Here is a 9,246-nt window from a genome sequence, read left to right as displayed (position 1 = left end):
CACACACACACACACACACACACACACACACACACACACACACACACACACACACACACACACACACACACACACACACACGGAGAGAGTACATACTTTAGAAACCTTACAAGGGAACACAAAAACAGCCAGTTTACCACTAAACCTGCCACAATATTTATTGCAGTACCCACTGGGATCAATCAGTATAAATTTGACTCACTAATAAGTAATTATCAAGACTGCTTCATTCTGTGTTTAATTGTTCTGCACTTTTATTTTCCCAAGGTATATGTGTTTATTTAAACCTGTGCCTTTTTAAGTCTGAATTGACAGATCCCTACTGTAGAGTTCGCAAAGTGCACATCAGGATCATAAGGTAACAATAAGACCCATACAATCACTCAAGTCAAGCTTTATCCTGGACTAAACAACAAAATAATGGTTGAAAGGATGAGGATGTCCTCACTGAATGTCTGAAGAACTTAAAATTATGTTCAACACACCTCAACATTTTTAGCATTTGATTCTATTTTTGCTCCATGTGCAATGCATCGTGGACAATCTATGATGGCTATTAGGAGCATACTGTATACAGAATACGTACAATAATCACCTGGATTATTAGTTCTTCCACCACTGTTTGTCAGAAGGTATTTTCAATTCATCTGAGTCATGAGTGAGTCCTCTGCAAGTGCCATCAGTGGCATCAGATATGGGAGGGAAGTATTCCCAATTATAATGCTGTTCTGTTCAAAGTGTATTATCTGTGTATAAATCTGAATAATGTATCAATATTTGCTTAGATCCCTAGTCCTAAACAAGCCAGGTCCATTCATTTGATAAAATTCGAATTCGGACCATTCATTACCCTCTGCAATGGAACCAAGACAAATAGCAGAAGAATACACCCTGGAAAAAGTTATAAATGCAGATGGTAAATATAGATTAAGCAAATTGTGAAAATCCTGCACAAATCACGGGGTACAAAAATTGGTAAATATAGATTAAGCAAATTGTGAAAATCCTGCACAAATCACGGGGTACAAAAATTGGGATGGGGAAGATGAGTCCATATCGTCCAAGAAAATATAGAATAGCAGCGTTATGCAACCAGAGTCATGTATGTAAACAGAGAGTATGTTCTGTATTGTTGGAACATCAGAGTAGAACAGAGTGGTGGAGGCGGACATGATGTATGAAGAGGCAGGGGGATAAGTGCAGGAAGCATTCATGTAAGCAGATGTCAGGTTGTGTTACACAGGCAGTAAACACATAAACAGGGCTGGTGGGACCCTTGAATATGGACATTATGTCTAGAGACCTTGAGGAAGAATTTCAGGGTTTCTGTTTTGGACCACTACAGCTGCAAGCTAGTTAGCTGTCTATTTTGGGCTGAAACTCCTTTTCAATCTAATTGATTGATGATGATTCCATAAGGAAAGCTGGAAATCCTGAAGGACATCTTGAAAGACTGGAACATTCCCCAGTTTGACAAAGGCAGTTCCTACCAGACAGTATGAGAACACAAGATTTGTGAAACTGAGAGTAAGAAGTTTTCTCTTGGACTTAATTCTGGCTTTAGCACTGTGTAAATACCCAGCCAACATTCCCAGGAATTTCATTCATGTTGGATGAATCTGCAGTGGCAACATTTAAAATAAAGGCAGGATGCAGGAAGTAGGGTACCCTTTATGTAGTGGTGGTAAAGGTGCAGTCACATATGTAAGGTGGCCCTGAATAACAACTTCTCACAAAAGACAACATTTTAAGCAACGCTTCTTATTTGTGATGGGACATAGCCCACGTCCCTGGCAACAGTTTAATATCAGTTCCTGTTTCTGCTGTGTATGATTCTCTGCAAAAATTCCAAACTGTGTTTTGACAGGGAGGAAGAGGAGAGGGAAATGAGGGAATATTTTAACAAATGACATTTATATGACGAAATTCTCCAATGAAAAGTGAATGAAAGAATTAGGACTGAAAACACAGGGCAGCTACTCTCCAACACTTGTCCAGTGCATCATCAGTTGCCACACAAGTGAACCAATCATCCACAGTGGCGTCCCTTTGGCACTAATCCATTTTTAACACAACCATTGAAGAAACAGTGAATTACTTAGGGTCTATCCCATGTAGAGCCTGCCCGATATATATATATATATATATATATATATATATATATATATATACACAATTTTTTAAAAATCTGTCAATGATTAAGATGAATAAGATGTCGTTATCAAACCTTTATTACAGAAATGTAATTAATGGTTGATATCTTAGTTTAGCGATGAACTTAATCATAAATAACTACAAATTGAAAAAAATTACAACCAAATTAATAGAATTTGAATTCAGAAAATAAACATTTATTTTACCTAAAATGTAAACATAAATGCACATTTGAAGGCTCATATCTGTTGGCCGATAATATTGGCTCTAGTCCCATGTATAAATGCAATGCTATGGTTAGTAGCCTGTTAGTAAAATTTTAGCATAACATGGTGATGAAACATGCAAGAATAATGTTTTTGAAAAATTTGTTGTGGAGTAAAAAGGCTCTCTGCACTAAATTTGCTAATTCATGCTCTTGATTTAATGATTCCTCTTAGTTTATCTTTGCACATAGACTATTATTGATAGTCTATGTCAAAGTCATTCCTGAATAAAAAATATAGCCACAGTACAGTTCTACATGTTAGATGTCTCCACGAGACAACGTAAATGGTAAATGGACTGTATTAATATATAGAGCTTTTCTAGTCTTAGTGACCACCCACAGCACTTTACAGTAGAAGTCACATTCACCCACCCACACACAGTCATAGAGTGCTGCTATTTACTGCACTTATGCTGTCATATTCATTCTATACTCGAAGAGCCATCAGAGGCAATTCCGGATTAAATGTCTTGCCCAAGGAGGGCAAGACAATTATCAGTAAGACTGCAGCAATACAGAGACGGAATTTGGAATTTTAAGCCAGTGGCATAACAATTAACACTATTCAATATTGTCCGCAAAAGATGCCTGGAAAATGTCCAATGTTGATGTCTCTTTTAGAGATCCACTGTTTGTTTTTCACAAAATGGGCATTATTCAACCCATAAATCCCAGATCCATGTTTTTACTAGTGACAATGTAGAAAGCAAATCCAACAACCACATAATGAAAAGTTATGAGAGGTGTCATGAATCACACAGCAGGTTTCTAGTGTTACAAACATTAAATACCTTATACCTTACATATATATATATGAATATTGTAAGTCTTTGTTGATACTTGTTAACTGTGCCCACTCATTTAATTTGTCTTTTTCTTGAAACTGAAAATCTAGTTCTAGGTCAAATGTATTTAACCTCCGTTTACTACATGTTGAAGAATGTGAGGGTGTTCCTATGGCAGTGCGTTTTTTGCGACGTTGCTTCCTGCGAGTGGGGAGGGGTAGTTAGAATCTACGGAGCGTGCGCGGACGCCGGTTAAGGTGTATACATGCACGAATATTTTCGGGTTTCTAAAGGAGTTATATAGGTCTGTTGACCGAGGCATGACAACTCCAATTTTAGCTGGGGTAAGGTGTTTACATGGCATTTGAGAAACCAGGATATTGTCTTAACACGAATTTGAAACTGCATGTAAACGCACTGCGTGGGGTTTGTTGGGTCAGTCTAAGTCAAAAGTGTGTGTGTGTCCCTGACAAGTAAAGCAACACACATTCTGCCCTTTTACACTCTGTTATGTTAACGAACCACTCTTAGAGTTGTAGTGTGGGGGGAAAAGCCTGACAGAAAGCAACATTTTCTATCATTTTTTCTCCCATAATTCAGATCAAATGAACAACACTAAATGTGTGAAGGCAACCTCACCATAACTCTTACCCTCACAAAGAACATGCAAGAAGACGTGTGTATTTCTAGTCATTTTGTTAATGAAACAAATACAATAGAGAACATTTGGAAAAAAGAGAAACAAACAGACCCACTGAAACACCACATCACAGAATCTTTGACAACTGACTGAGCTGTAACACATGCATCTGATTCTCTGCCAAGTTGTCGGGGGTCCAAGCTCCATGACAACACTGTAATGGTGCTGACAGCAGCTCGCTCTCACCCTTTCACATTGGCCAAAAAACCTGTTTAAACACGCTAACACCCAGCGTTTTCTGCAGTGTGAAAACGTTTAATCGGCATTCAGCCCCGGGTCAAATGACTCTGCAATAGACCCGGGTAATAAACGGCTTCACCTCCGATCGGCATTGATGTGAACATCACACCTGGGTGAACGCGCTAATTTGCACAATGACGGAGGCAATGGAGGCTTGACTCTTCTGTCGGTAGCCTCCGGACTGTAGTAAAGAGACCTCTCGCATGTAGCAAGAAGCGTCAGGTGATGGAACGCATCATAGATGTGATAAAAGTCATAGGCAAATGTGGACTTAGTTACAGAGGGGGACAAGCAGAGGCTGTTTATTCTCTAGAAAATACTGCAGTCAATCATGGCAACTTTCTAGAGTTGGTCATACTTCTGAGCTGGTATGATCTGTGTCTTCAACAGCACATCAGCAGTTGTATTGAGCATGCAAGAAGCTTAATGACACTGGTTCAAAAGGTATAGGTTCTCTTGTGACTGTACTTTCAAAAGACATTGTTGGTAAAGTTGTGGATGTTCTCAGCCAGGTGATAGAGGACAAGATTGCAGATGAGGTTAGAGAGGCAGGAATGTTTTCAGTTCAAATTGATACAACCCAAGACGTCACATCAAAGGACCAGTGTGCTATCATTGTCAGATATGTCACAAATGCCATTCATGAGCGGTTGGTCGCTGTGGTGGACTGTGAAAAATGATAATAATAATTGCCACAGGCAAATATTTCACCGAGCTGCTGAAACACACATTAGACAAACTCAGCATTGACATTGGCACGTGTGGGCAACTCCACTGATGTTGCAGCAAATATGCAGGGACAGTACAAAGGGTTCTCTGCATTTCTCCCTGCCTTGAGACAATGTATGTTGTGATTTGGCGCTATACAAATAAAATGGAATTGAATCGAATACCTTTGTTATAATATATTATAAATAAAAACTATACGGTAGTAAGAGCTGAACAGATGCTTCATGTATTCAATTTCCACCACACCATAGAAAAAGTGGGCCGGTCTTGGGCCTGAAACACCCGGGCTGAAAAGTGGCCCCACTCCGGCCCTGACAGTGGCCATAAGCTGTCGGTAACATGGATGGATGTGCGGAGCCCATTCTCCTTGTGGCTGCAGCTATGTACACAAACACAGCGTGCAGCGACAACCTTCTTCTTCTCTCATACACACACACACTTCAAAACCCATATGGCCACCTGCTTAAAGGGCCAGGCTCGGCTCGTAACACTACACTGAGTTTGTAAACTTTGAAAGAGTGACAAGTACAAGATATAAGGTAACGTTGACCACCGGCTCACTGGCTACCATGCTTTCTGTTGTTTACTACACTGTTCTTCTTCGTTGTTTTATGGCGCGCACCGCGCTCTACCGCCATCTATGGCCGCCAACTGTCACTACACGATCATCAGAGCCTGGTCTGCTTGCAGTGTGAAAATTGCAGATTAAACAAAAAACCCGGGTACACGGTAATTTGGGTGTGAAAGAGGTCATCACTGTCTACATGCACTTTCAAACAAATACAACACAGACCTTGGATGACACCTCCTTTCCTTTGTCATTTCTAAATTTTAATCTATGTAATTTTAGAGCATTTTGATACATGAAGAGCTATATTATGAAATGAACTGTAAAAATAATTGTAATGTTTTGTCTTTTCTAGTGGGCACTGTCTCAGCCATGCAATACACACTAATTCAACACACTAGTTTCCTCCTGATCCCCCCTCCAGCTTACACAACAACATGGGGGTAAATAGGATTCATGATAAATCAGCTGAGGAGCCCACACAGGTCACAGCAGGAGAAGGCCTTTAAGCGTTTAGTCCAAAAGCAAAATGCAAAATGTACAGTCAGTGTTTATTTTGTTTTCTAAAAGATGATGCTATCCCCCACGTTCTTGTTACACCTGTTAGGGAGAGACAAACTACCCTAATATCATTAAGATAACTACTGACACTTTAAGAAATCCCACCTATTGGTGGGATTATAACTTTGGAGGGTATCTCCAGACCTGGTTAATGTGAAAAACTATGGTCCAAAAAATACAATTTCCAAGAAATCTCTGCTTATAGAACTAGACAGACACTCTAAAGCCTTGATCAAAAATGATTCCCTATCATACCTGTAGACTATATGATTTATAAAGAAGTTACAATGAAGTCTGAAAATGACGTCATGCATAGGGGGAAAAATGCAGTTTTTTAAGTATATCTGCATGATGCATCCTACAGGGCTACAGAAATGAATTTGAATCATATATAGATAAAAAGATAATTTATGATCATCTGGTAGGAATCACTATGGATCAATCACTATGAAGTGAGAAAATGACATCACAGTTAAATTTATTAACTTTTACAACTAATAACATTAGATGCACGATCAACAGCTTATTTGGACTGCAAGGAACCTGGGTGTGACACTGAATGTCAAGCTGTCTTTCGCTGCCAACATCGCAGTGACAACAAAATCTGGAGGATACGTCTGTTCCTCGGAGAGAAGGCGACCCAGGTGTTGTTGCAGGTGCTTGTTATATCACACCTGGACTACTACAACTCCCTCATAGCTGGTCTACCATGTGCTATCCAACCTCAGCAGCTCATCCAGAATGCAGTGGCCCGGTTGGTCTTCAAAATACCAAAATTCTCCCACACACCGCTCCTCGCACCCTGCACTGGCTTCCGGTGGTGGCCCGAATTTAATTCAAGGCACTGGTACTCAACTAATGTGCTGCAAATGGTTCAGGCCCTTCCTACATCCAGAACATGGTCAAACTTTACACCCCAACCGGTCCACTTCACTACTTCTACCTCCTACACCTTCACGCTGAATATGGGAGTTTTCGTATAACAAATACAACCACACCCTTATAATCAAATAAGTAGATACAAAGTATATGATTTATGTAACTGAAACTCAAGTGAAAGCCCTGTTTTTCCCTTGCACTATTTAGCCTTAAACAATCCAAAGAAAGATCAATTTGAAAGAACAAGCATCTCTGGGCATAGACACAGCCTAAGTATCCATTTAAGGTAAAAAAGTAATCATTCGAAAACTTAATCACTTAACCAGCAGACTATGACGGAAAAGTCTGGTGAAATGGAAAAATGACCCCAGGCAGACAGAGAGAAATGTGGTTAGCAACAGTGTGTGTGTGTAAGCGCAGCCCAAGTGCAGTGTGTGTTTATAGCCAACATGATTGTTCACACTGTAAATCTGCAGCTATGCAAAACTCCTCAGCTGGTTTTATGAGTGAAATAGAAAGAGACTGCAAATAAATGAAGTTACAATAAGTGTGAAGTGACAAATTAAGACCAAACCTCTTCACTTGTCCGTTAAGTTTTCAAGTGTGTGTGTGTGTGTGTGTGTGTGTGAACGTTACCCATAATGCTTCATCCTATCACCTCTCTGGCTTGAACAAATACACAGGCATAAATGTAAATCCCTCCAGGAAAAGCAGTAATCCAGTTAATTGGTAGTAATCTCATGGTGTCGGAATCCAGAAAGGCAACGCAGCACCAACGTCTGCTTCTTCATCACCATCACTACATTCCTCATCGAGTCAGGCGGTTCCTGAAGCTTGAGTTTGTTTGCTCTCTGTATTTTCTCCCATTTCAAACTCAAGAACACGCAAAAACAGCTAAAGCAGAGCCCTGAACACTGTGTGTGTTATAGTTGTTACATGCATCTGTGGTCAGTTTTTCCAGCTGCAGTGAAACAGCCCGGAAAACAACAAGAGAGGACAGGGTGTGCAAGCATGTGAGGGGGGGGCTTAGCTGTTGTGTGTTTGTGTGTTTGTGTGTTTGTGTGTGTGTGTGTGTGTGTGTGTGTGTGTGTGTGTGTGTGTGTGTGTGTGTGTGTGTGTCATGCTCATCACAGCATCTTTGAAAAAACTTTATAGACCAGATGATGGTTTGAAGAGTTCCTCCTCTGGTTTCCCTGAGGAGCAACTTAAAGCTGCAGTACAATACTGTAACACTAAAATGTCTAAATATGACAAGATGTGTTTTATACATTTTGTTGAGTTTGAAATTATCCCAAATGTTTCTAGTCATTTTCAAACCTAGAGAAATCTGTAATATTTTAATCAAGGTAAGGCATTTCATTTGGTCGCCAGTTAGTGGGGTTTTTATTCCCTGTGTGCATGTGTAAATGTTGTTTTTGTCTGCCAGACAAATTTTAGATCTTTGTGGTTTTTAACTATATATTTTAATTAGAGGTTGGATTTCTGGATTTTATCAGAGAAGGTAGAAAAGGCAATTTCTGGGGAAATTGCAGTGTGAATGCAGGCTGCTGAAAGGCGGACACTAAACTGGATTGCCAACTTGAATTTGGATGAAGAAGCTGAGTATGAGGAGTAGGACAAGTTGGAAATGGGTAGTTAATGTGTAAATTACTAGAACGATGGGGAAAACATTGAATATTCGGATCGTATGAAAGTTATGGAATTGTTGAATACAAGCTGGAATGTTCTAATTGAGACAACATAATAGAAACACTCTTTTTAACATGAAGCTGCGTTTTTCATTGGTTTACAAGATATAAGCAGTTCTCCATCAGCTTCCACTGTTTCACCACCACTGACACAGCTGAACATAAGTCTCTACCTCAGCAGCCTCCTTTCCTGCAGGGCTGACGACAACAAAGAAAAGCTTAATCATACTAACTCTGCCAGTGGAGCCTTTGCAACACACTTCACATAGTTGCTCCCACTCTTCTTCCCATTGTATGAAGCAGAGACATGGACCACCAACATGAGACTGAGCATCGGCTATGAAGACAGATGGACAGACATCATTGTGTCACCTGCACTGACAACATTTTCACTACCATCTCAGATGGACTGTCCTTCTAGTAAGAATGCTGAACAGATCCTCAATAGCCAACTACAAGCAGACTAGCAGGCGCCAGACACCACAAACTGGGAGGATATTGCTCTAAACAGAACAAGGAGAGAGTCCTCGCAGGAGCCCCACCTCATGAAGAGGATTCCATAAAAGCTTTGAATTTTCCAAAAAACAAACAGCAATACAGGAAGAGGAGACTGTCCACCAAGAAGGTCCATTCATCATTCAGCCATGTCAAGACCTACCAAAAAGGACACCTCA

The 9,246-nt window shown here is 40.2% G+C and overlaps 1 protein-coding gene across 2 annotated transcripts in view; it reads right to left on the bottom strand.

Annotated features, from left to right (window-relative positions):
• Positions 1–9,246, bottom strand: part of mcf2l2 (MCF.2 cell line derived transforming sequence-like 2) — a 156,983-nt gene that overhangs the window by 126,036 nt on the left and 21,701 nt on the right. The gene's annotated exons all lie outside the window — the stretch shown is intronic.

Source organism: Scophthalmus maximus, chromosome 13 (genome assembly GCF_022379125.1).
Source record: "Scophthalmus maximus strain ysfricsl-2021 chromosome 13, ASM2237912v1, whole genome shotgun sequence".
NCBI lineage: Eukaryota > Metazoa > Chordata > Actinopteri > Pleuronectiformes > Scophthalmidae > Scophthalmus > Scophthalmus maximus.
The sequence above is the reverse complement of the archived record's forward strand: the minus strand, read 5'-3'. Positions and strand labels throughout refer to the sequence as shown.